At 44.7% G+C, this 27,934-nt stretch overlaps 1 long non-coding RNA gene across 1 annotated transcript in view; it reads left to right on the forward strand.

The window, feature by feature from the left end:
* LOC309653511 overlaps positions 1-27,934 on the forward strand; it is a 232,286-nt gene that overhangs the window by 19,889 nt on the left and 184,463 nt on the right. The window lies entirely within an intron of this gene.

Raw genomic sequence — 27,934 nt, forward strand, 5'->3', positions numbered from 1 at the left:
AAAGTTGTGGTCCTTATGTACAATGGAATATCACTCAGCCATGAAATCAATGTCATAAGGCTAGTAGCAGCATGATGAGTGGATTTAGGTAAGACGATTCTAAGTGAAATAAGTCACACAGAAAAGGACACTTCTCATAAGGTGTCACTTATAGAGGGAATGTAAAAACCGTTACACTTGAACTGAATTACAAAACAGAACAGAGTCACACATGCAGAAAACACACTATGGCTGCTTAACGGGAAAGGTGAGGTGGGGTGATACATAAAACAAGAGTTTCAAATTAGCTCAGATACCGTTCCATAAACCCAATATGTAATAGACAAGTCCTACTCCTTGCTCAGAGACCTGGACTCAACACGCCCGATTCACCGCACAAGATTATATCTGACTAGTAATAATCTTAAAACCTATGTATTGATATCTCTCTGTTAGTGTGTCAAGTGGGTGTAAAGCGGCATAAACACAGCCGTGAAAAGCAGCTAAACCCCATTATAAAAATAAATTACTTTTAAAAACCCATGAAACAAAGACAGGGAAAGAGAGAGAAATTCTTACACAATTCGTTCAGGGGCTGTGATGCAACCTGGATTGACCATATCTAGACCCACAGCTGGATGAGACAGAAGGGTGGACACTCTTGGGGCTGAGAGGTTTGGTGAGGTTGGGTGAGCAAACGCAGACCCTTTAAAGTAATACTGCGTGCTACCCATCGCATGGGTCCCAAATCTCCAGGTTCAAAGGCATCTTCCTACATCGAAAACATGCATGAGAAACCCAGAAGATGGTACACCGTGTGATGGGGAAAGGTTTCTAAAACGCACCTCATTTCTCATCTCCTTGTGCTCGGGTTCGCCATTCCAGCCACTTTACTAGCAATCTCCCTACTTGGAGCATCAGCACCTTTAACCTCCTGTTCCGTACAGGTTGCAATTTGTCCTGAGGATGAACGGGAAGACGGGGAACCAATGAGAGACTAGCTCTTGGTGTTGGGACAGGCACAGGTCACTCTATTTTCCCATCAGGAAGAAGAATTAACCACAGCCTCAGCCTGCCCCCCGGAACCAGAACAGGGCCTGAAGCCATCCTGCGCTTTTGCGGCCAGCTCCCAAAAATGCGACTTGTAAAATGGAGCTTCAGGGCACTGCAATTCACAAACCTGCAGAGTTATAAATGATAACTCTCGTCCACAAATATATTGAGGGAAGGCAAAGAAGAGGATTTGAAATCAAGGCAGAATTGCAGGTAACAGATTTCAGGAGGTAGATTCGAATCGCCTTTAAAGCACATGAAAAGCGGCAAAACGTTGACAATGATGCCCTTGGCCAAAAAGGGCGTATGCGTTTTTTCCTGAATATATTCAGGAAAAAACGCATACGCCCTTTTTGGCCAACCAAGCATCCTGGAAAGGCAAATCAGCGCTACAAAGAAGTCTCGCTTCCCATCGGACAAAAGGGCCATGCTGAAAAAAGTGTCAAAACCGGAAATGCAGGACAGGCCATGGAGAAATGGGAGCCTTGCTACACTGATGGGCGGGATGTAAATCGCCAACAGCCACTCTGGAGAAGTGTACGGTGTGTCCTGAAACATCTAAAAAACACAGCTTAGAGAGCATAGGGCACTTCCACGCATGGGGGGATAAAGTGGGAAAATTGAAAATCAGCAAGACACAAGCACCCCAAAGTTTAGGGCTGCTCTGTTGACAAGGACCTCCACTTCATTCCACCTTAAATATCCCAGGAAAGCGAAAAATGGATCAAAAAGTTGTGGTCCTTATGTACAATGGAATATCACTCAGCCATGAAATCAATGTCATAAGGCTAGTAGCAGCATGATGAGTGGATTTAGGTAAGACGATTCTAAGTGAAATAAGTCACACAGAAAAGGACACTTCTCATAAGGTGTCACTTATAGAGGGAATGTAAAAACCGTTACACTTGAACTGAATTACAAAACAGAACAGAGTCACACATGCAGAAAACACACTATGGCTGCTTAACGGGAAAGGTGAGGTGGGGTGATACATAAAACAAGAGTTTCAAATTAGCTCAGATACCGTTCCATAAACCCAATATGTAATAGACAAGACCTACTCCTTGCTCAGAGAACTGGACTCAACACGCCCGATTCACCGCACAAGAATATATCTGACTAGTAATAATCTTAAAACCTATGTATTGATATCTCTCTGTTAGTGTGTCAAGTGGGTGTAAAGCGGCATAAACACAGCCGTGAAAAGCAGCTAAACCCCATTATAAAAATAAATTACTTTTAAAAACCCATGAAACAAAGACAGGGAAAGAGAGAGAAATTCTTACACAATTCGTTCAGGGGCTGTGATGCAACCTGGATTGACCATATCTAGACCCACAGCTGGATGAGACATAAGGGTGGACACTCTTGGGGCTGAGAGGTTTGGTGAGGTTGGGTGAGCAAACGCAGACCCTTTAAAGTAATACTGCGTGCTACCCATCGCATGGGTCCCAAATCTCCAGGTTCAAAGGCATCTTCCTACATCGAAAACATGCATGAGAAACCCAGAAGATGGTACACCGTGTGATGGGGAAAGGTTTCTAAAACGCACCTCATTTCTCATCTCCTTGTGCTCGGGTTCGCCATTCCAGCCACTTTACTAGCAATCTCCCTACTTGGAGCATCAGCACCTTTAACCTCCTGTTCCGTACAGGTTGCAATTTGTCCTGAGGATGAACGGGAAGACGGGGAACCAATGAGAGACTAGCTCTTGGTGTTGGGACAGGCACAGGTCACTCTATTTTCCCATCAGGAAGAAAAATTAACCACAGGCTCAGCCTGCCCCCCGGAACCAGAACAGGGCCTGAAGCCATCCTGCGCTTTTGCGGCCAGCTCCCAAAAATGCGACTTGTAAAATGGAGCTTCAGGGCACTGCAATTCACAAACCTGCAGAGTTATAAATGATAACTCTCGTCCACAAATATATTGAGGGAAGGCAAAGAAGAGGATTTGAAATCAAGGCAGAATTGCAGGTAACAGATTTCAGGAGGTAGATTCGAATCGCCTTTAAAGCACATGAAAAGCGGCAAAACGTTGACAATGATGCCCTTGGCCAAAAAGGGCGTATGCGTTTTTTCCTGAATATATTCAGGAAAAAACGCATACGCCCTTTTTGGCCAACCAAGCATCCTGGAAAGGCAAATCAGCGCTACAAAGAAGTCTCGCTTCCCATCGGACAAAAGGGCCATGCTGAAAAAAGTGTCAAAACCGGAAATGCAGGACAGGCCATGGAGAAATGGGAGCCTTGCTACACTGATGGGCGGGATGTAAATCGCCAACAGCCACTCTGGAGAATTGTACGGTGTGTCCTGAAACATGTAAAAAACACAGCTTAGAGAGCATAGGGCACTTCCACGCATGGGGGGATAAAGTGGGAAAATTGAAAATCAGCAAGACACAAGCACCCCAAAGTTTAGGGCTGCTCTGTTGACAAGGACCTCCACTTCATTCCACCTTAAATATCCCAGGAAAGCGAAAAATGGATCAAAAAGTTGTGGTCCTTATGTACAATGGAATATCACTCAGCCATGAAATCAATGTCATAAGGCTAGTAGCAGCATGATGAGTGGATTTAGGTAAGACGATTCTAAGTGAAATAAGTCACACAGAAAAGGACACTTCTCATAAGGTGTCACTTATAGAGGGAATGTAAAAACCGTTACACTTGAACTGAATTACAAAACAGAACAGAGTCACACATGCAGAAAACACACTATGGCTGCTTAACGGGAAAGGTGAGGTGGGGTGATACATAAAACAAGAGTTTCAAATTAGCTCAGATACCGTTCCATAAACCCAATATGTAATAGACAAGACCTACTCCTTGCTCAGAGAACTGGACTCAACACGCCCGATTCACCGCACAAGAATATATCTGAGTAGTAATAATCTTAAAACCTATGTATTGATATCTCTCTGTTAGTGTGTCAAGTGGGTGTAAAGCGGCATAAACACAGCCGTGAAAAGCAGCTAAACCCCATTATAAAAATAAATTACTTTTAAAAACCCATGAAACAAAGACAGGGAAAGAGAGAGAAATTCTTACACAATTCGTTCAGGGGCTGTGATGCAACCTGGATTGACCATATCTAGACCCACAGCTGGATGAGACATAAGGGTGGACACTCTTGGGGCTGAGAGGTTTGGTGAGGTTGGGTGAGCAAACGCAGACCCTTTAAAGTAATACTGCGTGTTACCCATCGCATGGGTCCCAAATCTCCAGGTTCAAGGGCATCTTCCTACACCGAAAACATGCATGAGAAACCCAGAAAATGGTACACCGTGTGATGGGGAAAGGTTTCTAAAACGCACCTCATTTCTCATCTCCTTGTGCTCGGGTTCGCCATTCCAGCCACTTTACTAGCAATCTCCCTTCTTGGAGCATCAGCACCTTTAACCTCCTGTTCCGTACAGGTTGCAATTTGTCCTGAGGATGAACGGGAAGACGGGGAACCAATGAGAGACTAGCTCTTGGTGTTGGGACAGGCACAGGTCACTCTATTTTCCCATCAGGAAGAAGAATTATCCACAGGCTCAGCCTGCCCCCCGGAACCAGAACAGGGCCTGAAGCCATCCTGCGCTTTTGCGGCCAGCTCCCAAAAAAGCGACTTGTAAAATGGAGCTTCAGGGCACTGCAATTCACAAACCTGCAGAGTTATAAATGATAACTCTCGTCCACAAATATATTGAGGGAAGGCAAAGAAGAGGATTTGAAATCAAGGCAGAATTGCAGGTAAAAGATTTCAGGAGGTAGATTCGAATCGCCTTTAAAGCACATGAAAAGCGGCAAAACGTTGACAATGATGCCCTTGGCCAAAAAGGGCGTATGCGTTTTTTCCTGAATATATTCAGGAAAAAACGCATACGCCCTTTTTGGCCAACCAAGCATCCTGGAAAGGCAAATCAGCGCTACAAAGAAGTCTCGCTTCCCATCGGACAAAAGGGCCATGCTGAAAAAAGTGTCAAAACCGGAAATGCAGGACAGGCCATGGAGAAATGGGAGCCTTGCTACACTGATGGGCGGGATGTAAATCGCCAACAGCCACTCTGGAGAAGTGTACGGTGTGTCCTGAAACATCTAAAAAACACAGCTTAGAGAGCATAGGGCACTTCCACGCATGGGGGGATAAAGTGGGAAAATTGAAAATCAGCAAGACACAAGCACCCCAAAGTTTAGGGCTGCTCTGTTGACAAGGACCTCCACTTCATTCCACCTTAAATATCCCAGGAAAGCGAAAAATGGATAAAAAAGTTGTGGTCCTTATGTACAATGGAATATCACTCAGCCATGAAATCAATGTCATAAGGCTAGTAGCAGCATGATGAGTGGATTTAGGTAAGACGATTCTAAGTGAAATAAGTCACACAGAAAAGGACACTTCTCATAAGGTGTCACTTATAGAGGGAATGTAAAAACCGTTACACTTGAACTGAATTACAAAACAGAACAGAGTCACACATGCAGAAAACACACTATGGCTGCTTAACGGGAAAGGTGAGGTGGGGTGATACATAAAACAAGAGTTTCAAATTAGCTCAGATACCGTTCCATAAACCCAATATGTAATAGACAAGTCCTACTCCTTGCTCAGAGACCTGGACTCAACACGCCCGATTCACCGCACAAGATTATATCTGACTAGTAATAATCTTAAAACCTATGTATTGATATCTCTCTGTTAGTGTGTCAAGTGGGTGTAAAGCGGCATAAACACAGCCGTGAAAAGCAGCTAAACCCCATTATAAAAATAAATTACTTTTAAAAACCCATGAAACAAAGACAGGGAAAGAGAGAGAAATTCTTACACAATTCGTTCAGGGGCTGTGATGCAACCTGGATTGACCATATCTAGACCCACAGCTGGATGAGACAGAAGGGTGGACACTCTTGGGGCTGAGAGGTTTGGTGAGGTTGGGTGAGCAAACGCAGACCCTTTAAAGTAATACTGCGTGCTACCCATCGCATGGGTCCCAAATCTCCAGGTTCAAAGGCATCTTCCTACATCGAAAACATGCATGAGAAACCCAGAAGATGGTACACCGTGTGATGGGGAAAGGTTTCTAAAACGCACCTCATTTCTCATCTCCTTGTGCTCGGGTTCGCCATTCCAGCCACTTTACTAGCAATCTCCCTACTTGGAGCATCAGCACCTTTAACCTCCTGTTCCGTACAGGTTGCAATTTGTCCTGAGGATGAACGGGAAGACGGGGAACCAATGAGAGACTAGCTCTTGGTGTTGGGACAGGCACAGGTCACTCTATTTTCCCATCAGGAAGAAGAATTAACCACAGCCTCAGCCTGCCCCCCGGAACCAGAACAGGGCCTGAAGCCATCCTGCGCTTTTGCGGCCAGCTCCCAAAAATGCGACTTGTAAAATGGAGCTTCAGGGCACTGCAATTCACAAACCTGCAGAGTTATAAATGATAACTCTCGTCCACAAATATATTGAGGGAAGGCAAAGAAGAGGATTTGAAATCAAGGCAGAATTGCAGGTAACAGATTTCAGGAGGTAGATTCGAATCGCCTTTAAAGCACATGAAAAGCGGCAAAACGTTGACAATGATGCCCTTGGCCAAAAAGGGCCTATGCGTTTTTTCCTGAATATATTCAGGAAAAAACGCATACGCCCTTTTTGGCCAACCAAGCATCCTGGAAAGGCAAATCAGCGCTACAAAGAAGTCTCGCTTCCCATCGGACAAAAGGGCCATGCTGAAAAAAGTGTCAAAACCGGAAATGCAGGACAGGCCATGGAGAAATGGGAGCCTTGCTACACTGATGGGCGGGATGTAAATCGCCAACAGCCACTCTGGAGAAGTGTACGGTGTGTCCTGAAACATCTAAAAAACACAGCTTAGAGAGCATAGGGCACTTCCACGCATGGGGGGATAAAGTGGGAAAATTGAAAATCAGCAAGACACAAGCACCCCAAAGTTTAGGGCTGCTCTGTTGACAAGGACCTCCACTTCATTCCACCTTAAATATCCCAGGAAAGCGAAAAATGGATCAAAAAGTTGTGGTCCTTATGTACAATGGAATATCACTCAGCCATGAAATCAATGTCATAAGGCTAGTAGCAGCATGATGAGTGGATTTAGGTAAGACGATTCTAAGTGAAATAAGTCACACAGAAAAGGACACTTCTCATAAGGTGTCACTTATAGAGGGAATGTAAAAACCGTTACACTTGAACTGAATTACAAAACAGAACAGAGTCACACATGCAGAAAACACACTATGGCTGCTTAACGGGAAAGGTGAGGTGGGGTGATACATAAAACAAGAGTTTCAAATTAGCTCAGATACCGTTCCATAAACCCAATATGTAATAGACAAGACCTACTCCTTGCTCAGAGAACTGGACTCAACACGCCCGATTCACCGCACAAGAATATATCTGACTAGTAATAATCTTAAAACCTATGTATTGATATCTCTCTGTTAGTGTGTCAAGTGGGTGTAAAGCGGCATAAACACAGCCGTGAAAAGCAGCTAAACCCCATTATAAAAATAAATTACTTTTAAAAACCCATGAAACAAAGACAGGGAAGGAGAGAGAAATTCTTACACAATTCGTTCAGGGGCTGTGATGCAACCTGGATTGACCATATCTAGACCCACAGCTGGATGAGACATAAGGGTGGACACTCTTGGGGCTGAGAGGTTTGGTGAGGTTGGGTGAGCAAACGCAGACCCTTTAAAGTAATACTGCGTGCTACCCATCGCATGGGTCCCAAATCTCCAGGTTCAAAGGCATCTTCCTACATCGAAAACATGCATGAGAAACCCAGAAGATGGTACACCGTGTGATGGGGAAAGGTTTCTAAAACGCACCTCATTTCTCATCTCCTTGTGCTCGGGTTCGCCATTCCAGCCACTTTACTAGCAATCTCCCTACTTGGAGCATCAGCACCTTTAACCTCCTGTTCCGTACAGGTTGCAATTTGTCCTGAGGATGAACGGGAAGACGGGGAACCAATGAGAGACTAGCTCTTGGTGTTGGGACAGGCACAGGTCACTCTATTTTCCCATCAGGAAGAAGAATTAACCACAGGCTCAGCCTGCCCCCCGGAACCAGAACAGGGCCTGAAGCCATCCTGCGCTTTTGCGGCCAGCTCCCAAAAATGCGACTTGTAAAATGGAGCTTCAGGGCACTGCAATTCACAAACCTGCAGAGTTATAAATGATAACTCTCGTCCACAAATATATTGAGGGAAGGCAAAGAAGAGGATTTGAAATCAAGGCAGAATTGCAGGTAACAGATTTCAGGAGGTAGATTCGAATCGCCTTTAAAGCACATGAAAAGCGGCAAAACGTTGACAATGATGCCCTTGGCCAAAAAGGGCGTATGCGTTTTTTCCTGAATATATTCAGGAAAAAACGCATACGCCCTTTTTAGCCAACCAAGCATCCTGGAAAGGCAAATCAGCGCTACAAAGAAGTCTCGCTTCCCATCGGACAAAAGGGCCATGCTGAAAAAAGTGTCAAAACCGGAAATGCAGGACAGGCCATGGAGAAATGGGAGCCTTGCTACACTGATGGGCGGGATGTAAATCGCCAACAGCCACTCTGGAGAAGTGTACGGTGTGTCCTGAAACATCTAAAAAACACAGCTTAGAGAGCATAGGGCACTTCCACGCATGGGGGGATAAAGTGGGAAAATTGAAAATCAGCAAGACACAAGCACCCCAAAGTTTAGGGCTGCTCTGTTGACAAGGACCTCCACTTCATTCCACCTTAAATATCCCAGGAAAGCGAAAAATGGATCAAAAAGTTGTGGTCCTTATGTACAATGGAATATCACTCAGCCATGAAATCAATGTCATAAGGCTAGTAGCAGCATGATGAGTGGATTTAGGTAAGACGATTCTAAGTGAAATAAGTCACACAGAAAAGGACACTTCTCATAAGGTGTCACTTATAGAGGGAATGTAAAAACCGTTACACTTGAACTGAATTACAAAACAGAACAGAGTCACACATGCAGAAAACACACTATGGCTGCTTAACGGGAAAGGTGAGGTGGGGTGATACATAAAACAAGAGTTTCAAATTAGCTCAGATAACGTTCCATAAACCCAATATGTAATAGACAAGACCTACTCCTTGCTCAGAGAACTGGACTCAACACGCCCGATTCACCGCACAAGAATATATCTGACTAGTAATAATCTTAAAACCTATGTATTGATATCTCTCTGTTAGTGTGTCAAGTGGGTGTAAAGCGGCATAAACACAGCCGTGAAAAGCAGCTAAACCCCATTATAAAAATAAATTACTTTTCAAAACCCATGAAACAAAGACAGGGAAAGAGAGAGAAATTCTTACACAATTCGTTCAGGGGCTGTGATGCAACCTGGATTGACCATATCTAGACCCACAGCTGGATGAGACATAAGGGTGAACACTCTTGGGGCTGAGAGGTTTGGTGAGGTTGGGTGAGCAAACGCAGACCCTTTAAAGTAATACTGCGTGCTACCATCGCATGGGTCCCAAATCTCCAGGTTCAAGGGCATCTTCCTACATCGAAAACATGCATGAGAAACCCAGAAGATGGTACACCGTGTGATGGGGAAAGGTTTCTAAAACGCACCTCATTTCTCATCTCCTTGTGCTCGGGTTCGCCATTCCAGCCACTTTACTAGCAATCTCCCTACTTGGAGCATCAGCACCTTTAACCTCCTGTTCCGTACAGGTTGCAATTTGTCCTGAGGATGAACGGGAAGACGGGGAACCAATGAGAGACTAGCTCTTGGTGTTGGGACAGGCACAGGTCACTCTATTTTCCCATCAGGAAGAAGAATTAACCACAGGCTCAGCCTGCCCCCCGGAACCAGAACAGGGCCTGAAGACATCCTGCGCTTTTGCGGCCAGCTCCCAAAAAAGCGACTTGTAAAATGGAGCTTCAGGGCACTGCAATTCACAAACCTGCAGAGTTATAAATGATAACTCTCGTCCACAAATATATTGAGGGAAGGAAAAGAAGAGGATTTGAAATCAAGGCAGAATTGCAGGAAACAGATTTCAGGAGGTAGATTCGAATCGCCTTTAAAGCACATGAAAAGCGGCAAAACATTGACAACGATGCCCTTGGCCAAAAAGGGCGTATGCGTTTTTTCCTGAATATATTCAGGAAAAAACGCATACGCCCTTTTTGTCCAACCAAGCAACATGGAAAGGCAAATCAGCGCTACAAAGAAGTCTCGCTTCCCATCGGTCAAAAGGGCCATGCTGAAAAAAGTGTCAAAACCAGAAATGCAGGACAGGCCATGGAGAAATGGGAGCCTTGCTACACTGATGGTCGGGATGTAAATCGCCAACAGCCACTCTGGAGAAGTGTACGGTGTGTCCTGAAACATCTAAAAAACACAGCTTAGAGAGCATAGGGCACTTCCACGCATGGGGGGATAAAGTGGGAAAATTGAAAATCAGCAAGACACAAGCACCCCAAAGTTTAGGGCTGCTCTATTGACAAGGACCTCCACTTCATTCCACCTTAAATATCCCAGGAAAGCGAAAAATGGATCAAAAAGTTGTGGTCCTTATGTACAATGGAATATCACTCAGCCATGAAATCAATGTCATAAGGCTAGTAGCAGCATGATGAGTGGATTTAGGTAAGACGATTCTAAGTGAAATAAGTCACACAGAAAAGGACACTTCTCATAAGGTGTCACTTATAGAGGGAATGTAAAAACCGTTACACTTGAACTGAATTACAAAACAGAACAGAGTCACACATGCAGAAAACACACTATGGCTGCTTAACGGGAAAGGTGAGGTGGGGTGATACATAAAACAAGAGTTTCAAATTAGCTCAGATACCGTTCCATAAACCCAATATGTAATAGACAAGACCTACTCCTTGCTCAGAGAACTGGACTCAACACGCCCGATTCACCGCACAAGAATATATCTGACTAGTAATAATCTTAAAACCTATGTATTGATATCTCTCTGTTAGTGTGTCAAGTGGGTGTAAAGCGGCATAAACACAGCCGTGAAAAGCAGCTAAACCCCATTATAAAAATAAATTACTTTTAAAAACCCATGAAACAAAGACAGGGAAAGAGAGAGAAATTCTTACACAATTCGTTCAGGGGCTGTGATGCAACCTGGATTGACCATATCTAGACCCACAGCTGGATGAGACATAAGGGTGGACACTCTTGGGGCTGAGAGGTTTGGTGAGGTTGGGTGAGCAAACGCAGACCCTTTAAAGTAATACTGCGTGCTACCCATCGCATGGGTCCCAAATCTCCAGGTTCAAAGGCATCTTCCTACATCGAAAACATGCATGAGAAACCCAGAAGATGGTACACCGTGTGATGGGGAAAGGTTTCTAAAACGCACCTCATTTCTCATCTCCTTGTGCTCGGGTTCGCCATTCCAGCCACTTTACTAGCAATCTCCCTACTTGGAGCATCAGCACCTTTAACCTCCTGTTCCGTACAGGTTGCAATTTGTCCTGAGGATGAACGGGAAGACGGGGAACCAATGAGAGACTAGCTCTTGGTGTTGGGACAGGCACAGGTCACTCTATTTTCCCATCAGGAAGAAGAATTAACCACAGGCTCAGCCTGCCCCCCGGAACCAGAACAGGGCCTGAAGCCATCCTGCGCTTTTGCGGCCAGCTCCCAAAAATGCGACTTGTAAAATGGAGCTTCAGGGCACTGCAATTCACAAACCTGCAGAGTTATAAATGATAACTCTCGTCCACAAATATATTGAGGGAAGGCAAAGAAGAGGATTTGAAATCAAGGCAGAATTGCAGGTAACAGATTTCAGGAGGTATATTCGAATCGCCTTTAAAGCACATGAAAAGCGGCAAAACGTTGACAATGATGCCCTTGGCCAAAAAGGGCGTATGCGTTTTTTCCTGAATATATTCAGGAAAAAACGCATACGCCCTTTTTAGCCAACCAAGCATCCTGGAAAGGCAAATCAGCACTACAAAGAAGTCTCGCTTCCCATCGGACAAAAGGGCCATGCTGAAAAAAGTGTCAAAACCGGAAATGCAGGACAGGCCATGGAGAAATGGGAGCCTTGCTACACTGATGGGCGGGATGTAAATCGCCAACAGCCACTCTGGAGAAGTGTACGGTGTGTCCTGAAACATCTAAAAAACACAGCTTAGAGAGCATAGGGCACTTCCACGCATGGGGGGATAAAGTGGGAAAATTGAAAATCAGCAAGACACAAGCACCCCAAAGTTTAGGGCTGCTCTGTTGACAAGGACCTCCACTTCATTCCACCTTAAATATCCCAGGAAAGCGAAAAATGGATCAAAAAGTTGTGGTCCTTATGTACAATGGAATATCACTCAGCCATGAAATCAATGTCATAAGGCTAGTAGCAGCATGATGAGTGGATTTAGGTAAGACGATTCTAAGTGAAATAAGTCACACAGAAAAGGACACTTCTCATAAGGTGTCACTTATAGAGGGAATGTAAAAACCGTTACACTTGAACTGAATTACAAAACAGAACAGAGTCACACATGCAGAAAACACACTATGGCTGCTTAACGGGAAAGGTGAGGTGGGGTGATACATAAAACAAGAGTTTCAAATTAGCTCAGATACCGTTCCATAAACCCAATATGTAATAGACAAGACCTACTCCTTGCTCAGAGAACTGGACTCAACACGCCCGATTCACCGCACAAGAATATATCTGACTAGTAATAATCTTAAAACCTATGTATTGATATCTCTCTGTTAGTGTGTCAAGTGGGTGTAAAGCGGCATAAACACAGCCGTGAAAAGCAGCTAAACCCCATTATAAAAATAAATTACTTTTAAAAACCCATGAAACAAAGACAGGGAAGGAGAGAGAAATTCTTACACAATTCGTTCAGGGGCTGTGATGCAACCTGGATTGACCATATCTAGACCCACAGCTGGATGAGACATAAGGGTGGACACTCTTGGGGCTGAGAGGTTTGGTGAGGTTGGGTGAGCAAACGCAGACCCTTTAAAGTAATACTGCGTGCTACCCATCGCATGGGTCCCAAATCTCCAGGTTCAAAGGCATCTTCCTACATCGAAAACATGCATGAGAAACCCAGAAGATGGTACACCGTGTGATGGGGAAAGGTTTCTAAAACGCACCTCATTTCTCATCTCCTTGTGCTCGGGTTCGCCATTCCAGCCACTTTACTAGCAATCTCCCTACTTGGAGCATCAGCACCTTTAACCTCCTGTTCCGTACAGGTTGCAATTTGTCCTGAGGATGAACGGGAAGACGGGGAACCAATGAGAGACTAGCTCTTGGTGTTGGGACAGGCACAGGTCACTCTATTTTCCCATCAGGAAGAAGAATTAACCACAGGCTCAGCCTGCCCCCCGGAACCAGAACAGGGCCTGAAGCCATCCTGCGCTTTTGCGGCCAGCTCCCAAAAATGCGACTTGTAAAATGGAGCTTCAGGGCACTGCAATTCACAAACCTGCAGAGTTATAAATGATAACTCTCGTCCACAAATATATTGAGGGAAGGCAAAGAAGAGGATTTGAAATCAAGGCAGAATTGCAGGTAACAGATTTCAGGAGGTAGATTCGAATCGCCTTTAAAGCACATGAAAAGCGGCAAAACGTTGACAATGATGCCCTTGGCCAAAAAGGGCGTATGCGTTTTTTCCTGAATATATTCAGGAAAAAACGCATACGCCCTTTTTAGCCAACCAAGCATCCTGGAAAGGCAAATCAGCGCTACAAAGAAGTCTCGCTTCCCATCGGACAAAAGGGCCATGCTGAAAAAAGTGTCAAAACCGGAAATGCAGGACAGGCCATGGAGAAATGGGAGCCTTGCTACACTGATGGGCGGGATGTAAATCGCCAACAGCCACTCTGGAGAAGTGTACGGTGTGTCCTGAAACATCTAAAAAACACAGCTTAGAGAGCATAGGGCACTTCCACGCATGGGGGGATAAAGTGGGAAAATTGAAAATCAGCAAGACACAAGCACCCCAAAGTTTAGGGCTGCTCTGTTGACAAGGACCTCCACTTCATTCCACCTTAAATATCCCAGGAAAGCGAAAAATGGATCAAAAAGTTGTGGTCCTTATGTACAATGGAATATCACTCAGCCATGAAATCAATGTCATAAGGCTAGTAGCAGCATGATGAGTGGATTTAGGTAAGACGATTCTAAGTGAAATAAGTCACACAGAAAAGGACACTTCTCATAAGGTGTCACTTATAGAGGGAATGTAAAAACCGTTACACTTGAACTGAATTACAAAACAGAACAGAGTCACACATGCAGAAAACACACTATGGCTGCTTAACGGGAAAGGTGAGGTGGGGTGATACATAAAACAAGAGTTTCAAATTAGCTCAGATACCGTTCCATAAACCCAATATGTAATAGACAAGACCTACTCCTTGCTCAGAGAACTGGACTCAACACGCCCGATTCACCGCACAAGAATATATCTGACTAGTAATAATCTTAAAACCTATGTATTGATATCTCTCTGTTAGTGTGTCAAGTGGGTGTAAAGCGGCATAAACACAGCCGTGAAAAGCAGCTAAACCCCATTATAAAAATAAATTACTTTTCAAAACCCATGAAACAAAGACAGGGAAAGAGAGAGAAATTCTTACACAATTCGTTCAGGGGCTGTGATGCAACCTGGATTGACCATATCTAGACCCACAGCTGGATGAGACATAAGGGTGAACACTCTTGGGGCTGAGAGGTTTGGTGAGGTTGGGTGAGCAAACGCAGACCCTTTAAAGTAATACTGCGTGCTACCATCGCATGGGTCCCAAATCTCCAGGTTCAAGGGCATCTTCCTACATCGAAAACATGCATGAGAAACCCAGAAGATGGTACACCGTGTGATGGGGAAAGGTTTCTAAAACGCACCTCATTTCTCATCTCCTTGTGCTCGGGTTCGCCATTCCAGCCACTTTACTAGCAATCTCCCTACTTGGAGCATCAGCACCTTTAACCTCCTGTTCCGTACAGGTTGCAATTTGTCCTGAGGATGAACGGGAAGACGGGGAACCAATGAGAGACTAGCTCTTGGTGTTGGGACAGGCACAGGTCACTCTATTTTCCCATCAGGAAGAAGAATTAACCACAGGCTCAGCCTGCCCCCCGGAACCAGAACAGGGCCTGAAGCCATCCTGCGCTTTTGCGGCCAGCTCCCAAAAAAGCGACTTGTAAAATGGAGCTTCAGGGCACTGCAATTCACAAACCTGCAGAGTTATAAATGATAACTCTCGTCCACAAATATATTGAGGGAAGGAAAAGAAGAGGATTTGAAATCAAGGCAGAATTGCAGGAAACAGATTTCAGGAGGTAGATTCGAATCGCCTTTAAAGCACATGAAAAGCGGCAAAACATTGACAACGATGCCCTTGGCCAAAAAGGGCGTATGCGTTTTTTCCTGAATATATTCAGGAAAAAACGCATACGCCCTTTTTAGCCAACCAAGCATCCTGGAAAGGCAAATCAGCACTACAAAGAAGTCTCGCTTCCCATCGGACAAAAGGGCCATGCTGAAAAAAGTGTCAAAACCGGAAATGCAGGACAGGCCATGGAGAAATGGGAGCCTTGCTACACTGATGGGCGGGATGTAAATCGCCAACAGCCACTCTGGAGAAGTGTACGGTGTGTCCTGAAACATCTAAAAAACACAGCTTAGAGAGCATAGGGCACTTCCACGCATGGGGGGATAAAGTGGGAAAATTGAAAATCAGCAAGACACAAGCACCCCAAAGTTTAGGGCTGCTCTGTTGACAAGGACCTCCACTTCATTCCACCTTAAATATCCCAGGAAAGCGAAAAATGGATCAAAAAGTTGTGGTCCTTATGTACAATGGAATATCACTCAGCCATGAAATCAATGTCATAAGGCTAGTAGCAGCATGATGAGTGGATTTAGGTAAGACGATTCTAAGTGAAATAAGTCACACAGAAAAGGACACTTCTCATAAGGTGTCACTTATAGAGGGAATGTAAAAACCGTTACACTTGAACTGAATTACAAAACAGAACAGAGTCACACATGCAGAAAACACACTATGGCTGCTTAACGGGAAAGGTGAGGTGGGGTGATACATAAAACAAGAGTTTCAAATTAGCTCAGATACCGTTCCATAAACCCAATATGTAATAGACAAGACCTACTCCTTGCTCAGAGAACTGGACTCAACACGCCCGATTCACCGCACAAGAATATATCTGACTAGTAATAATCTTAAAACCTATGTATTGATATCTCTCTGTTAGTGTGTCAAGTGGGTGTAAAGCGGCATAAACACAGCCGTGAAAAGCAGCTAAACCCCATTATAAAAATAAATTACTTTTCAAAACCCATGAAACAAAGACAGGGAAAGAGAGAGAAATTCTTACACAATTCGTTCAGGGGCTGTGATGCAACCTGGATTGACCATATCTAGACCCACAGCTGGATGAGACATAAGGGTGAACACTCTTGGGGCTGAGAGGTTTGGTGAGGTTGGGTGAGCAAACGCAGACCCTTTAAAGTAATACTGCGTGCTACCATCGCATGGGTCCCAAATCTCCAGGTTCAAGGGCATCTTCCTACATCGAAAACATGCATGAGAAACCCAGAAGATGGTACACCGTGTGATGGGGAAAGGTTTCTAAAACGCACCTCATTTCTCATCTCCTTGTGCTCGGGTTCGCCATTCCAGCCACTTTACTAGCAATCTCCCTACTTGGAGCATCAGCACCTTTAACCTCCTGTTCCGTACAGGTTGCAATTTGTCCTGAGGATGAACGGGAAGACGGGGAACCAATGAGAGACTAGCTCTTGGTGTTGGGACAGGCACAGGTCACTCTATTTTCCCATCAGGAAGAAGAATTAACCACAGGCTCAGCCTGCCCCCCGGAACCAGAACAGGGCCTGAAGACATCCTGCGCTTTTGCGGCCAGCTCCCAAAAAAGCGACTTGTAAAATGGAGCTTCAGGGCACTGCAATTCACAAACCTGCAGAGTTATAAATGATAACTCTCGTCCACAAATATATTGAGGGAAGGAAAAGAAGAGGATTTGAAATCAAGGCAGAATTGCAGGAAACAGATTTCAGGAGGTAGATTCGAATCGCCTTTAAAGCACATGAAAAGCGGCAAAACATTGACAACGATGCCCTTGGCCAAAAAGGGCGTATGCGTTTTTTCCTGAATATATTCAGGAAAAAACGCATACGCCCTTTTTGTCCAACCAAGCAACATGGAAAGGCAAATCAGCGCTACAAAGAAGTCTCGCTTCCCATCGGTCAAAAGGGCCATGCTGAAAAAAGTGTCAAAACCAGAAATGCAGGACAGGCCATGGAGAAATGGGAGCCTTGCTACACTGATGGTCGGGATGTAAATCGCCAACAGCCACTCTGGAGAAGTGTACGGTGTGTCCTGAAACATCTAAAAAACACAGCTTAGAGAGCATAGGGCACTTCCACGCATGGGGGGATAAAGTGGGAAAATTGAAAATCAGCAAGACACAAGCACCCCAAAGTTTAGGGCTGCTCTATTGACAAGGACCTCCACTTCATTCCACCTTAAATATCCCAGGAAAGCGAAAAATGGATCAAAAAGTTGTGGTCCTTATGTACAATGGAATATCACTCAGCCATGAAATCAATGTCATAAGGCTAGTAGCAGCATGATGAGTGGATTTAGGTAAGACGATTCTAAGTGAAATAAGTCACACAGAAAAGGACACTTCTCATAAGGTGTCACTTATAGAGGGAATGTAAAAACCGTTACACTTGAACTGAATTACAAAACAGAACAGAGTCACACATGCAGAAAACACACTATGGCTGCTTAACGGGAAAGGTGAGGTGGGGTGATACATAAAACAAGAGTTTCAAATTAGCTCAGATACCGTTCCATAAACCCAATATGTAATAGACAAGACCTACTCCTTGCTCAGAGAACTGGACTCAACACGCCCGATTCACCGCACAAGAATATATCTGACTAGTAATAATCTTAAAACCTATGTATTGATATCTCTCTGTTAGTGTGTCAAGTGGGTGTAAAGCGGCATAAACACAGCCGTGAAAAGCAGCTAAACCCCATTATAAAAATAAATTACTTTTAAAAACCCATGAAACAAAGACAGGGAAAGAGAGAGAAATTCTTACACAATTCGTTCAGGGGCTGTGATGCAACCTGGATTGACCATATCTAGACCCACAGCTGGATGAGACATAAGGGTGGACACTCTTGGGGCAGAGAGGTTTGGTGAGGTTGGGTGAGCAAACGCAGACCCTTTAAAGTAATACTGCGTGCTACCCATCGCATGGCTCCCAAATCTCCAGGTTCAAGGGCATCTTCCTACATCGAAAACATGCATGAGAAACCCAGAAGATGGTACACCGTGTGATGGGGAAAGGTTTCTAAAACGCACCTCATTTCTCATCTCCTTGTGCTCGGGTTCGCCATTCCAGCCACTTTACTAGCAATCTCCCTACTTGGAGCATCAGCACCTTTAACCTCCTGTTCCGTACAGGTTGCAATTTGTCCTGAGGATGAACGGGAAGACGGGGAACCAATGAGAGACTAGCTCTTGGTGTTGGGACAGGCACAGGTCACTCTATTTTCCCATCAGGAAGAAAAATTAACCACAGGCTCAGCCTGCCCCCCAGAACCAGAACAGGGCCTGAAGCCATCCTGCGCTTTTGCGGCCAGCTCCCAAAAATGCGACTTGTAAAATGGAGCTTCAGGGCACTGCAATTCACAAACCTGCAGAGTTATAAATGATAACTCTCGTCCACAAATATATTGTGGGAAGGCAAAGAAGAGGATTTGAAATCAAGGCAGAATTGCAGGTAACAGATTTCAGGAGGTAGATTCGAATCGCCTTTAAAGCACATGAAAAGCGGCAAAACGTTGACAATGATGCCCTTGGCCAAAAAGGGCGTATGCGTTTTTTCCTGAATATATTCAGGAAAAAACGCATACGCCCTTTTTGGCCAACCAAGCATCCTGGAAAGGCAAATCAGCGCTACAAAGAAGTCTCGCTTCCCATCGGACAAAAGGGCCATGCTGAAAAAAGTGTCAAAACCGGAAATGCAGGACAGGCCATGGAGAAATGGGAGCCTTGCTACACTGATGGGCGGGATGTAAATCGCCAACAGCCACTCTGGAGAATTGTACGGTGTGTCCTGAAACATCTAAAAAACACAGCTTAGAGAGCATAGGGCACTTCCACGCATGGGGGGATAAAGTGGGAAAATTGAAAATCAGCAAGACACAAGCACCCCAAAGTTTAGGGCTGCTCTGTTGACAAGGACCTCCACTTCATTCCACCTTAAATATCCCAGGAAAGCGAAAAATGGATCAAAAAGTTGTGGTCCTTATGTACAATGGAATATCACTCAGCCATGAAATCAATGTCATAAGGCTAGTAGCAGCATGATGAGTGGATTTAGGTAAGACGATTCTAAGTGAAATAAGTCACACAGAAAAGGACACTTCTCATAAGGTGTCACTTATAGAGGGAATGTAAAAACCGTTACACTTGAACTGAATTACAAAACAGAACAGAGTCACACATGCAGAAAACACACTATGGCTGCTTAACGGGAAAGGTGAGGTGGGGTGATACATAAAACAAGAGTTTCAAATTAGCTCAGATACCGTTCCATAAACCCAATATGTAATAGACAAGACCTACTCCTTGCTCAGAGAACTGGACTCAACACGCCCGATTCACCGCACAAGAATATATCTGAGTAGTAATAATCTTAAAACCTATGTATTGATATCTCTCTGTTAGTGTGTCAAGTGGGTGTAAAGCGGCATAAACACAGCCGTGAAAAGCAGCTAAACCCCATTATAAAAATAAATTACTTTTAAAAACCCATGAAACAAAGACAGGGAAAGAGAGAGAAATTCTTACACAATTCGTTCAGGGGCTGTGATGCAACCTGGATTGACCATATCTAGACCCACAGCTGGATGAGACATAAGGGTGGACACTCTTGGGGCTGAGAGGTTTGGTGAGGTTGGGTGAGCAAACGCAGACCCTTTAAAGTAATACTGCGTGTTACCCATCGCATGGGTCCCAAATCTCCAGGTTCAAGGGCATCTTCCTACACCGAAAACATGCATGAGAAACCCAGAAAATGGTACACCGTGTGATGGGGAAAGGTTTCTAAAACGCACCTCATTTCTCATCTCCTTGTGCTCGGGTTCGCCATTCCAGCCACTTTACTAGCAATCTCCCTACTTGGAGCATCAGCACCTTTAACCTCCTGTTCCGTACAGGTTGCAATTTGTCCTGAGGATGAACGGGAAGACGGGGAACCAATGAGAGACTAGCTCTTGGTGTTGGGACAGGCACAGGTCACTCTATTTTCCCATCAGGAAGAAGAATTATCCACAGGCTCAGCCTGCCCCCCAGAACCAGAACAGGGCCTGAAGCCATCCTGCGCTTTTGCGGCCAGCTCCCAAAAAAGCGACTTGTAAAATGGAGCTTCAGGGCACTGCAATTCACAAACCTGCAGAGTTATAAATGATAACTCTCGTCCACAAATATATTGAGGGAAGGCAAAGAAGAGGATTTGAAATCAAGGCAGAATTGCAGGTAAAAGATTTCAGGAGGTAGATTCGAATCGCCTTTAAAGCACATGAAAAGCGGCAAAACGTTGACAATGATGCCCTTGGCCAAAAAGGGCGTATGCGTTTTTTCCTGAATATATTCAGGAAAAAACGCATACGCCCTTTTTGGCCAACCAAGCATCCTGGAAAGGCAAATCAGCGCTACAAAGAAGTCTCGCTTCCCATCGGACAAAAGGGCCATGCTGAAAAAAGTGTCAAAACCGGAAATGCAGGACAGGCCATGGAGAAATGGGAGCCTTGCTACACTGATGGGCGGGATGTAAATCGCCAACAGCCACTCTGGAGAAGTGTACGGTGTGTCCTGAAACATCTAAAAAACACAGCTTAGAGAGCATAGGGCACTTCCACGCATGGGGGGATAAAGTGGGAAAATTGAAAATCAGCAAGACACAAGCACCCCAAAGTTTAGGGCTGCTCTGTTGACAAGGACCTCCACTTCATTCCACCTTAAATATCCCAGGAAAGCGAAAAATGGATCAAAAAGTTGTGGTCCTTATGTACAATGGAATATCACTCAGCCATGAAATCAATGTCATAAGGCTAGTAGCAGCATGATGAGTGGATTTAGGTAAGACGATTCTAAGTGAAATAAGTCACACAGAAAAGGACACTTCTCATAAGGTGTCACTTATAGAGGGAATGTAAAAACCGTTACACTTGAACTGAATTACAAAACAGAACAGAGTCACACATGCAGAAAACACACTATGGCTGCTTAACGGGAAAGGTGAGGTGGGGTGATACATAAAACAAGAGTTTCAAATTAGCTCAGATACCGTTCCATAAACCCAATATGTAATAGACAAGTCCTACTCCTTGCTCAGAGACCTGGACTCAACACGCCCGATTCACCGCACAAGAATATATCTGACTAGTAATAATCTTAAAACCTATGTATTGATATCTCTCTGTTAGTGTGTCAAGTGGGTGTAAAGCGGCATAAACACAGCCGTGAAAAGCAGCTAAACCCCATTATAAAAATAAATTACTTTTAAAAACCCATGAAACAAAGACAGGGAAAGAGAGAGAAATTCTTACACAATTCGTTCAGGGGCTGTGATGCAACCTGGATTGACCATATCTAGACCCACAGCTGGATGAGACATAAGGGTGGACACTCTTGGGGCGGAGAGGTTTGGTGAGGTTGGGTGAGCAAACGCAGACCCTTTAAAGTAATACTGCGTGCTACCATTGCATGGGTCCCAAATCTCCAGGTTCAAGGGCATCTTCCTACATCGAAAACATGCATGAGAAACCCAGAAGATGGTACACCGTGTGATGGGGAAAGGTTTCTAAAACGCACCTCATTTCTCATCTCCTTGTGCTCGGGTTCGCCATTCCAGCCACTTTACTAGCAATCTCCCTACTTGGAGCATCAGCACCTTTAACCTCCTGTTCCGTACAGGTTGCAATTTGTCCTGAGGATGAACGGGAAGACGGGGAACCAATGAGAGACTAGCTCTTGGTGTTGGGACAGGCACAGGTCACTCTATTTTCCCATCAGGAAGAAGAATTAACCACAGGCTCAGCCTGCCCCCCGGAACCAGAACAGGGCCTGAAGCCATCCTGCGCTTTTGCGGCCAGCTCCCAAGAAAGCGAGTTGTAAAATGGAGCTTCAGGGCACTGCAATTCACAAACCTGCAGAGTTATAAATGATAACTCTCGTCCACAAATATATTGAGGGAAGGCAAAGAAGAGGATTTGAAATCAAGGCAGAATTGCAGGAAACAGATTTCAGGAGGTAGATTAGAATCGCCTTTAAAGCACATGAAAAGCGGCAAAACGTTGACAATGATGCCCTTGGCCAAAAAGGGCGTATGCGTTTTTTCCTGAATATATTCAGGAAAAAACGCATACGCCCTTTTTGGCCAACCAAGCAACCTGGAAAGGCAAATCAGCGCTACAAAGAAGTCTCGCTTCCCACCGGTCAAAAGGGCCATGCTGAAAAAAGTGTCAAAACCAGAAATGCAGGACAGGCCATGGAGAAATGGGAGCCTTGCTACACTGATGGGCGGGATGTAAATCGCCAACAGCCACTCTGGAGAAGTGTACGGTGTGTCCTGAAACATCTAAAAAACACAGCTTAGAGAGCATAGGGCACTTCCACGCATGGGGGGATAAAGTGGGAAAATTGAAAATCAGCAAGACACAAGCACCCCAAAGTTTAGGGCTGCTCTGTTGACAAGGACCTCCACTTCATTCCACCTTAAATATCCCAGGAAAGCGAAAAATGGATCAAAAAGTTGTGGTCCTTATGTACAATGGAATATCACTCAGCCATGAAATCAATGTCATAAGGCTAGTAGCAGCATGATGAGTGGATTTAGGTAAGACGATTCTAAGTGAAATAAGTCACACAGAAAAGGACACTTCTCATAAGGTGTCACTTATAGAGGGAATGTAAAAACCGTTACACTTGAACTGAATTACAAAACAGAACAGAGTCACACATGCAGAAAACACACTATGGCTGCTTAACGGGAAAGGTGAGGTGGGGTGATACATAAAACAAGAGTTTCAAATTAGCTCAGATACCGTTCCATAAACCCAATATGTAATAGACAAGTCCTACTCCTTGCTCAGAGACCTGGACTCAACACGCCCGATTCACCGCACAAGATTATATCTGACTAGTAATAATCTTAAAACCTATGTATTGATATCTCTCTGTTAGTGTGTCAAGTGGGTGTAAAGCGGCATAAACACAGCCGTGAAAAGCAGCTAAACCCCATTATAAAAATAAATTACTTTTAAAAACCCATGAAACAAAGACAGGGAAAGAGAGAGAAATTCTTACACAATTCGTTCAGGGGCTGTGATGCAACCTGGATTGACCATATCTAGACCCACAGCTGGATGAGACAGAAGGGTGGACACTCTTGGGGCTGAGAGGTTTGGTGAGGTTGGGTGAGCAAACGCAGACCCTTTAAAGTAATACTGCGTGCTACCCATCGCATGGGTCCCAAATCTCCAGGTTCAAAGGCATCTTCCTACATCGAAAACATGCATGAGAAACCCAGAAGATGGTACACCGTGTGATGGGGAAAGGTTTCTAAAACGCACCTCATTTCTCATCTCCTTGTGCTCGGGTTCGCCATTCCAGCCACTTTACTAGCAATCTCCCTACTTGGAGCATCAGCACCTTTAACCTCCTGTTCCGTACAGGTTGCAATTTGTCCTGAGGATGAACGGGAAGACGGGGAACCAATGAGAGACTAGCTCTTGGTGTTGGGACAGGCACAGGTCACTCTATTTTCCCATCAGGAAGAAGAATTAACCACAGCCTCAGCCTGCCCCCCGGAACCAGAACAGGGCCTGAAGCCATCCTGCGCTTTTGCGGCCAGCTCCCAAAAATGCGACTTGTAAAATGGAGCTTCAGGGCACTGCAATTCACAAACCTGCAGAGTTATAAATGATAACTCTCGTCCACAAATATATTGAGGGAAGGCAAAGAAGAGGATTTGAAATCAAGGCAGAATTGCAGGTAACAGATTTCAGGAGGTAGATTCGAATCGCCTTTAAAGCACATGAAAAGCGGCAAAACGTTGACAATGATGCCCTTGGCCAAAAAGGGCGTATGCGTTTTTTCCTGAATATATTCAGGAAAAAACGCATACGCCCTTTTTGGCCAACCAAGCATCCTGGAAAGGCAAATCAGCGCTACAAAGAAGTCTCGCTTCCCATCGGACAAAAGGGCCATGCTGAAAAAAGTGTCAAAACCGGAAATGCAGGACAGGCCATGGAGAAATGGGAGCCTTGCTACACTGATGGGCGGGATGTAAATCGCCAACAGCCACTCTGGAGAAGTGTACGGTGTGTCCTGAAACATCTAAAAAACACAGCTTAGAGAGCATAGGGCACTTCCACGCATGGGGGGATAAAGTGGGAAAATTGAAAATCAGCAAGACACAAGCACCCCAAAGTTTAGGGCTGCTCTGTTGACAAGGACCTCCACTTCATTCCACCTTAAATATCCCAGGAAAGCGAAAAATGGATCAAAAAGTTGTGGTCCTTATGTACAATGGAATATCACTCAGCCATGAAATCAATGTCATAAGGCTAGTAGCAGCATGATGAGTGGATTTAGGTAAGACGATTCTAAGTGAAATAAGTCACACAGAAAAGGACACTTCTCATAAGGTGTCACTTATAGAGGGAATGTAAAAACCGTTACACTTGAACTGAATTACAAAACAGAACAGAGTCACACATGCAGAAAACACACTATGGCTGCTTAACGGGAAAGGTGAGGTGGGGTGATACATAAAACAAGAGTTTCAAATTAGCTCAGATACCGTTCCATAAACCCAATATGTAATAGACAAGACCTACTCCTTGCTCAGAGAACTGGACTCAACACGCCCGATTCACCGCACAAGAATATATCTGACTAGTAATAATCTTAAAACCTATGTATTGATATCTCTCTGTTAGTGTGTCAAGTGGGTGTAAAGCGGCATAAACACAGCCGTGAAAAGCAGCTAAACCCCATTATAAAAATAAATTACTTTTAAAAACCCATGAAACAAAGACAGGGAAAGAGAGAGAAATTCTTACACAATTCGTTCAGGGGCTGTGATGCAACCTGGATTGACCATATCTAGACCCACAGCTGGATGAGACATAAGGGTGGACACTCTTGGGGCTGAGAGGTTTGGTGAGGTTGGGTGAGCAAACGCAGACCCTTTAAAGTAATACTGCGTGCTACCCATCGCATGGGTCCCAAATCTCCAGGTTCAAAGGCATCTTCCTACATCGAAAACATGCATGAGAAACCCAGAAGATGGTACACCGTGTGATGGGGAAAGGTTTCTAAAACGCACCTCATTTCTCATCTCCTTGTGCTCGGGTTCGCCATTCCAGCCACTTTACTAGCAATCTCCCTACTTGGAGCATCAGCACCTTTAACCTCCTGTTCCGTACAGGTTGCAATTTGTCCTGAGGATGAACGGGAAGACGGGGAACCAATGAGAGACTAGCTCTTGGTGTTGGGACAGGCACAGGTCACTCTATTTTCCCATCAGGAAGAAAAATTAACCACAGGCTCAGCCTGCCCCCCGGAACCAGAACAGGGCCTGAAGCCATCCTGCGCTTTTGCGGCCAGCTCCCAAAAATGCGACTTGTAAAATGGAGCTTCAGGGCACTGCAATTCACAAACCTGCAGAGTTATAAATGATAACTCTCGTCCACAAATATATTGAGGGAAGGCAAAGAAGAGGATTTGAAATCAAGGCAGAATTGCAGGTAACAGATTTCAGGAGGTAGATTCGAATCGCCTTTAAAGCACATGAAAAGCGGCAAAACGTTGACAATGATGCCCTTGGCCAAAAAGGGCGTATGCGTTTTTTCCTGAATATATTCAGGAAAAAACGCATACGCCCTTTTTGGCCAACCAAGCATCCTGGAAAGGCAAATCAGCGCTACAAAGAAGTCTCGCTTCCCATCGGACAAAAGGGCCATGCTGAAAAAAGTGTCAAAACCGGAAATGCAGGACAGGCCATGGAGAAATGGGAGCCTTGCTACACTGATGGGCGGGATGTAAATCGCCAACAGCCACTCTGGAGAATTGTACGGTGTGTCCTGAAACATGTAAAAAACACAGCTTAGAGAGCATAGGGCACTTCCACGCATGGGGGGATAAAGTGGGAAAATTGAAAATCAGCAAGACACAAGCACCCCAAAGTTTAGGGCTGCTCTGTTGACAAGGACCTCCACTTCATTCCACCTTAAATATCCCAGGAAAGCGAAAAATGGATCAAAAAGTTGTGGTCCTTATGTACAATGGAATATCACTCAGCCATGAAATCAATGTCATAAGGCTAGTAGCAGCATGATGAGTGGATTTAGGTAAGACGATTCTAAGTGAAATAAGTCACACAGAAAAGGACACTTCTCATAAGGTGTCACTTATAGAGGGAATGTAAAAACCGTTACACTTGAACTGAATTACAAAACAGAACAGAGTCACACATGCAGAAAACACACTATGGCTGCTTAACGGGAAAGGTGAGGTGGGGTGATACATAAAACAAGAGTTTCAAATTAGCTCAGATACCGTTCCATAAACCCAATATGTAATAGACAAGACCTACTCCTTGCTCAGAGAACTGGACTCAACACGCCCGATTCACCGCACAAGAATATATCTGAGTAGTAATAATCTTAAAACCTATGTATTGATATCTCTCTGTTAGTGTGTCAAGTGGGTGTAAAGCGGCATAAACACAGCCGTGAAAAGCAGCTAAACCCCATTATAAAAATAAATTACTTTTAAAAACCCATGAAACAAAGACAGGGAAAGAGAGAGAAATTCTTACACAATTCGTTCAGGGGCTGTGATGCAACCTGGATTGACCATATCTAGACCCACAGCTGGATGAGACAGAAGGGTGGACACTCTTGGGGCTGAGAGGTTTGGTGAGGTTGGGTGAGCAAACGCAGACCCTTTAAAGTAATACTGCGTGCTACCCATCGCATGGGTCCCAAATCTCCAGGTTCAAAGGCATCTTCCTACATCGAAAACATGCATGAGAAACCCAGAAGATGGTACACCGTGTGATGGGGAAAGGTTTCTAAAACGCACCTCATTTCTCATCTCCTTGTGCTCGGGTTCGCCATTCCAGCCACTTTACTAGCAATCTCCCTACTTGGAGCATCAGCACCTTTAACCTCCTGTTCCGTACAGGTTGCAATTTGTCCTGAGAATGAACGGGAAGACGGGGAACCAATGAGAGACTAGCTCTTGGTGTTGGGACAGGCACAGGTCACTCTATTTTCCCATCAGGAAGAAGAATTAACCACAGCCTCAGCCTGCCCCCCGGAACCAGAACAGGGCCTGAAGCCATCCTGCGCTTTTGCGGCCAGCTCCCAAAAATGCGACTTGTAAAATGGAGCTTCAGGGCACTGCAATTCACAAACCTGCAGAGTTATAAATGATAACTCTCGTCCACAAATATATTGAGGGAAGGCAAAGAAGAGGATTTGAAATCAAGGCAGAATTGCAGGTAACAGATTTCAGGAGGTAGATTCGAATCGCCTTTAAAGCACATGAAAAGCGGCAAAACGTTGACAATGATGCCCTTGGCCAAAAAGGGCCTATGCGTTTTTTCCTGAATATATTCAGGAAAAAACGCATACGCCCTTTTTGGCCAACCAAGCATCCTGGAAAGGCAAATCAGCGCTACAAAGAAGTCTCGCTTCCCATCGGACAAAAGGGCCATGCTGAAAAAAATGTCAAAACCGGAAATGCAGGACAGGCCATGGAGAAATGGGAGCCTTGCTACACTGATGGGCGGGA

This window comes from Balaenoptera physalus (genome assembly GCF_965194825.1).
Source record: "Balaenoptera physalus genome assembly, contig: HAP1_SCAFFOLD_445, whole genome shotgun sequence".
Classification (NCBI taxonomy): Eukaryota; Metazoa; Chordata; class Mammalia; order Artiodactyla; family Balaenopteridae; genus Balaenoptera; species Balaenoptera physalus.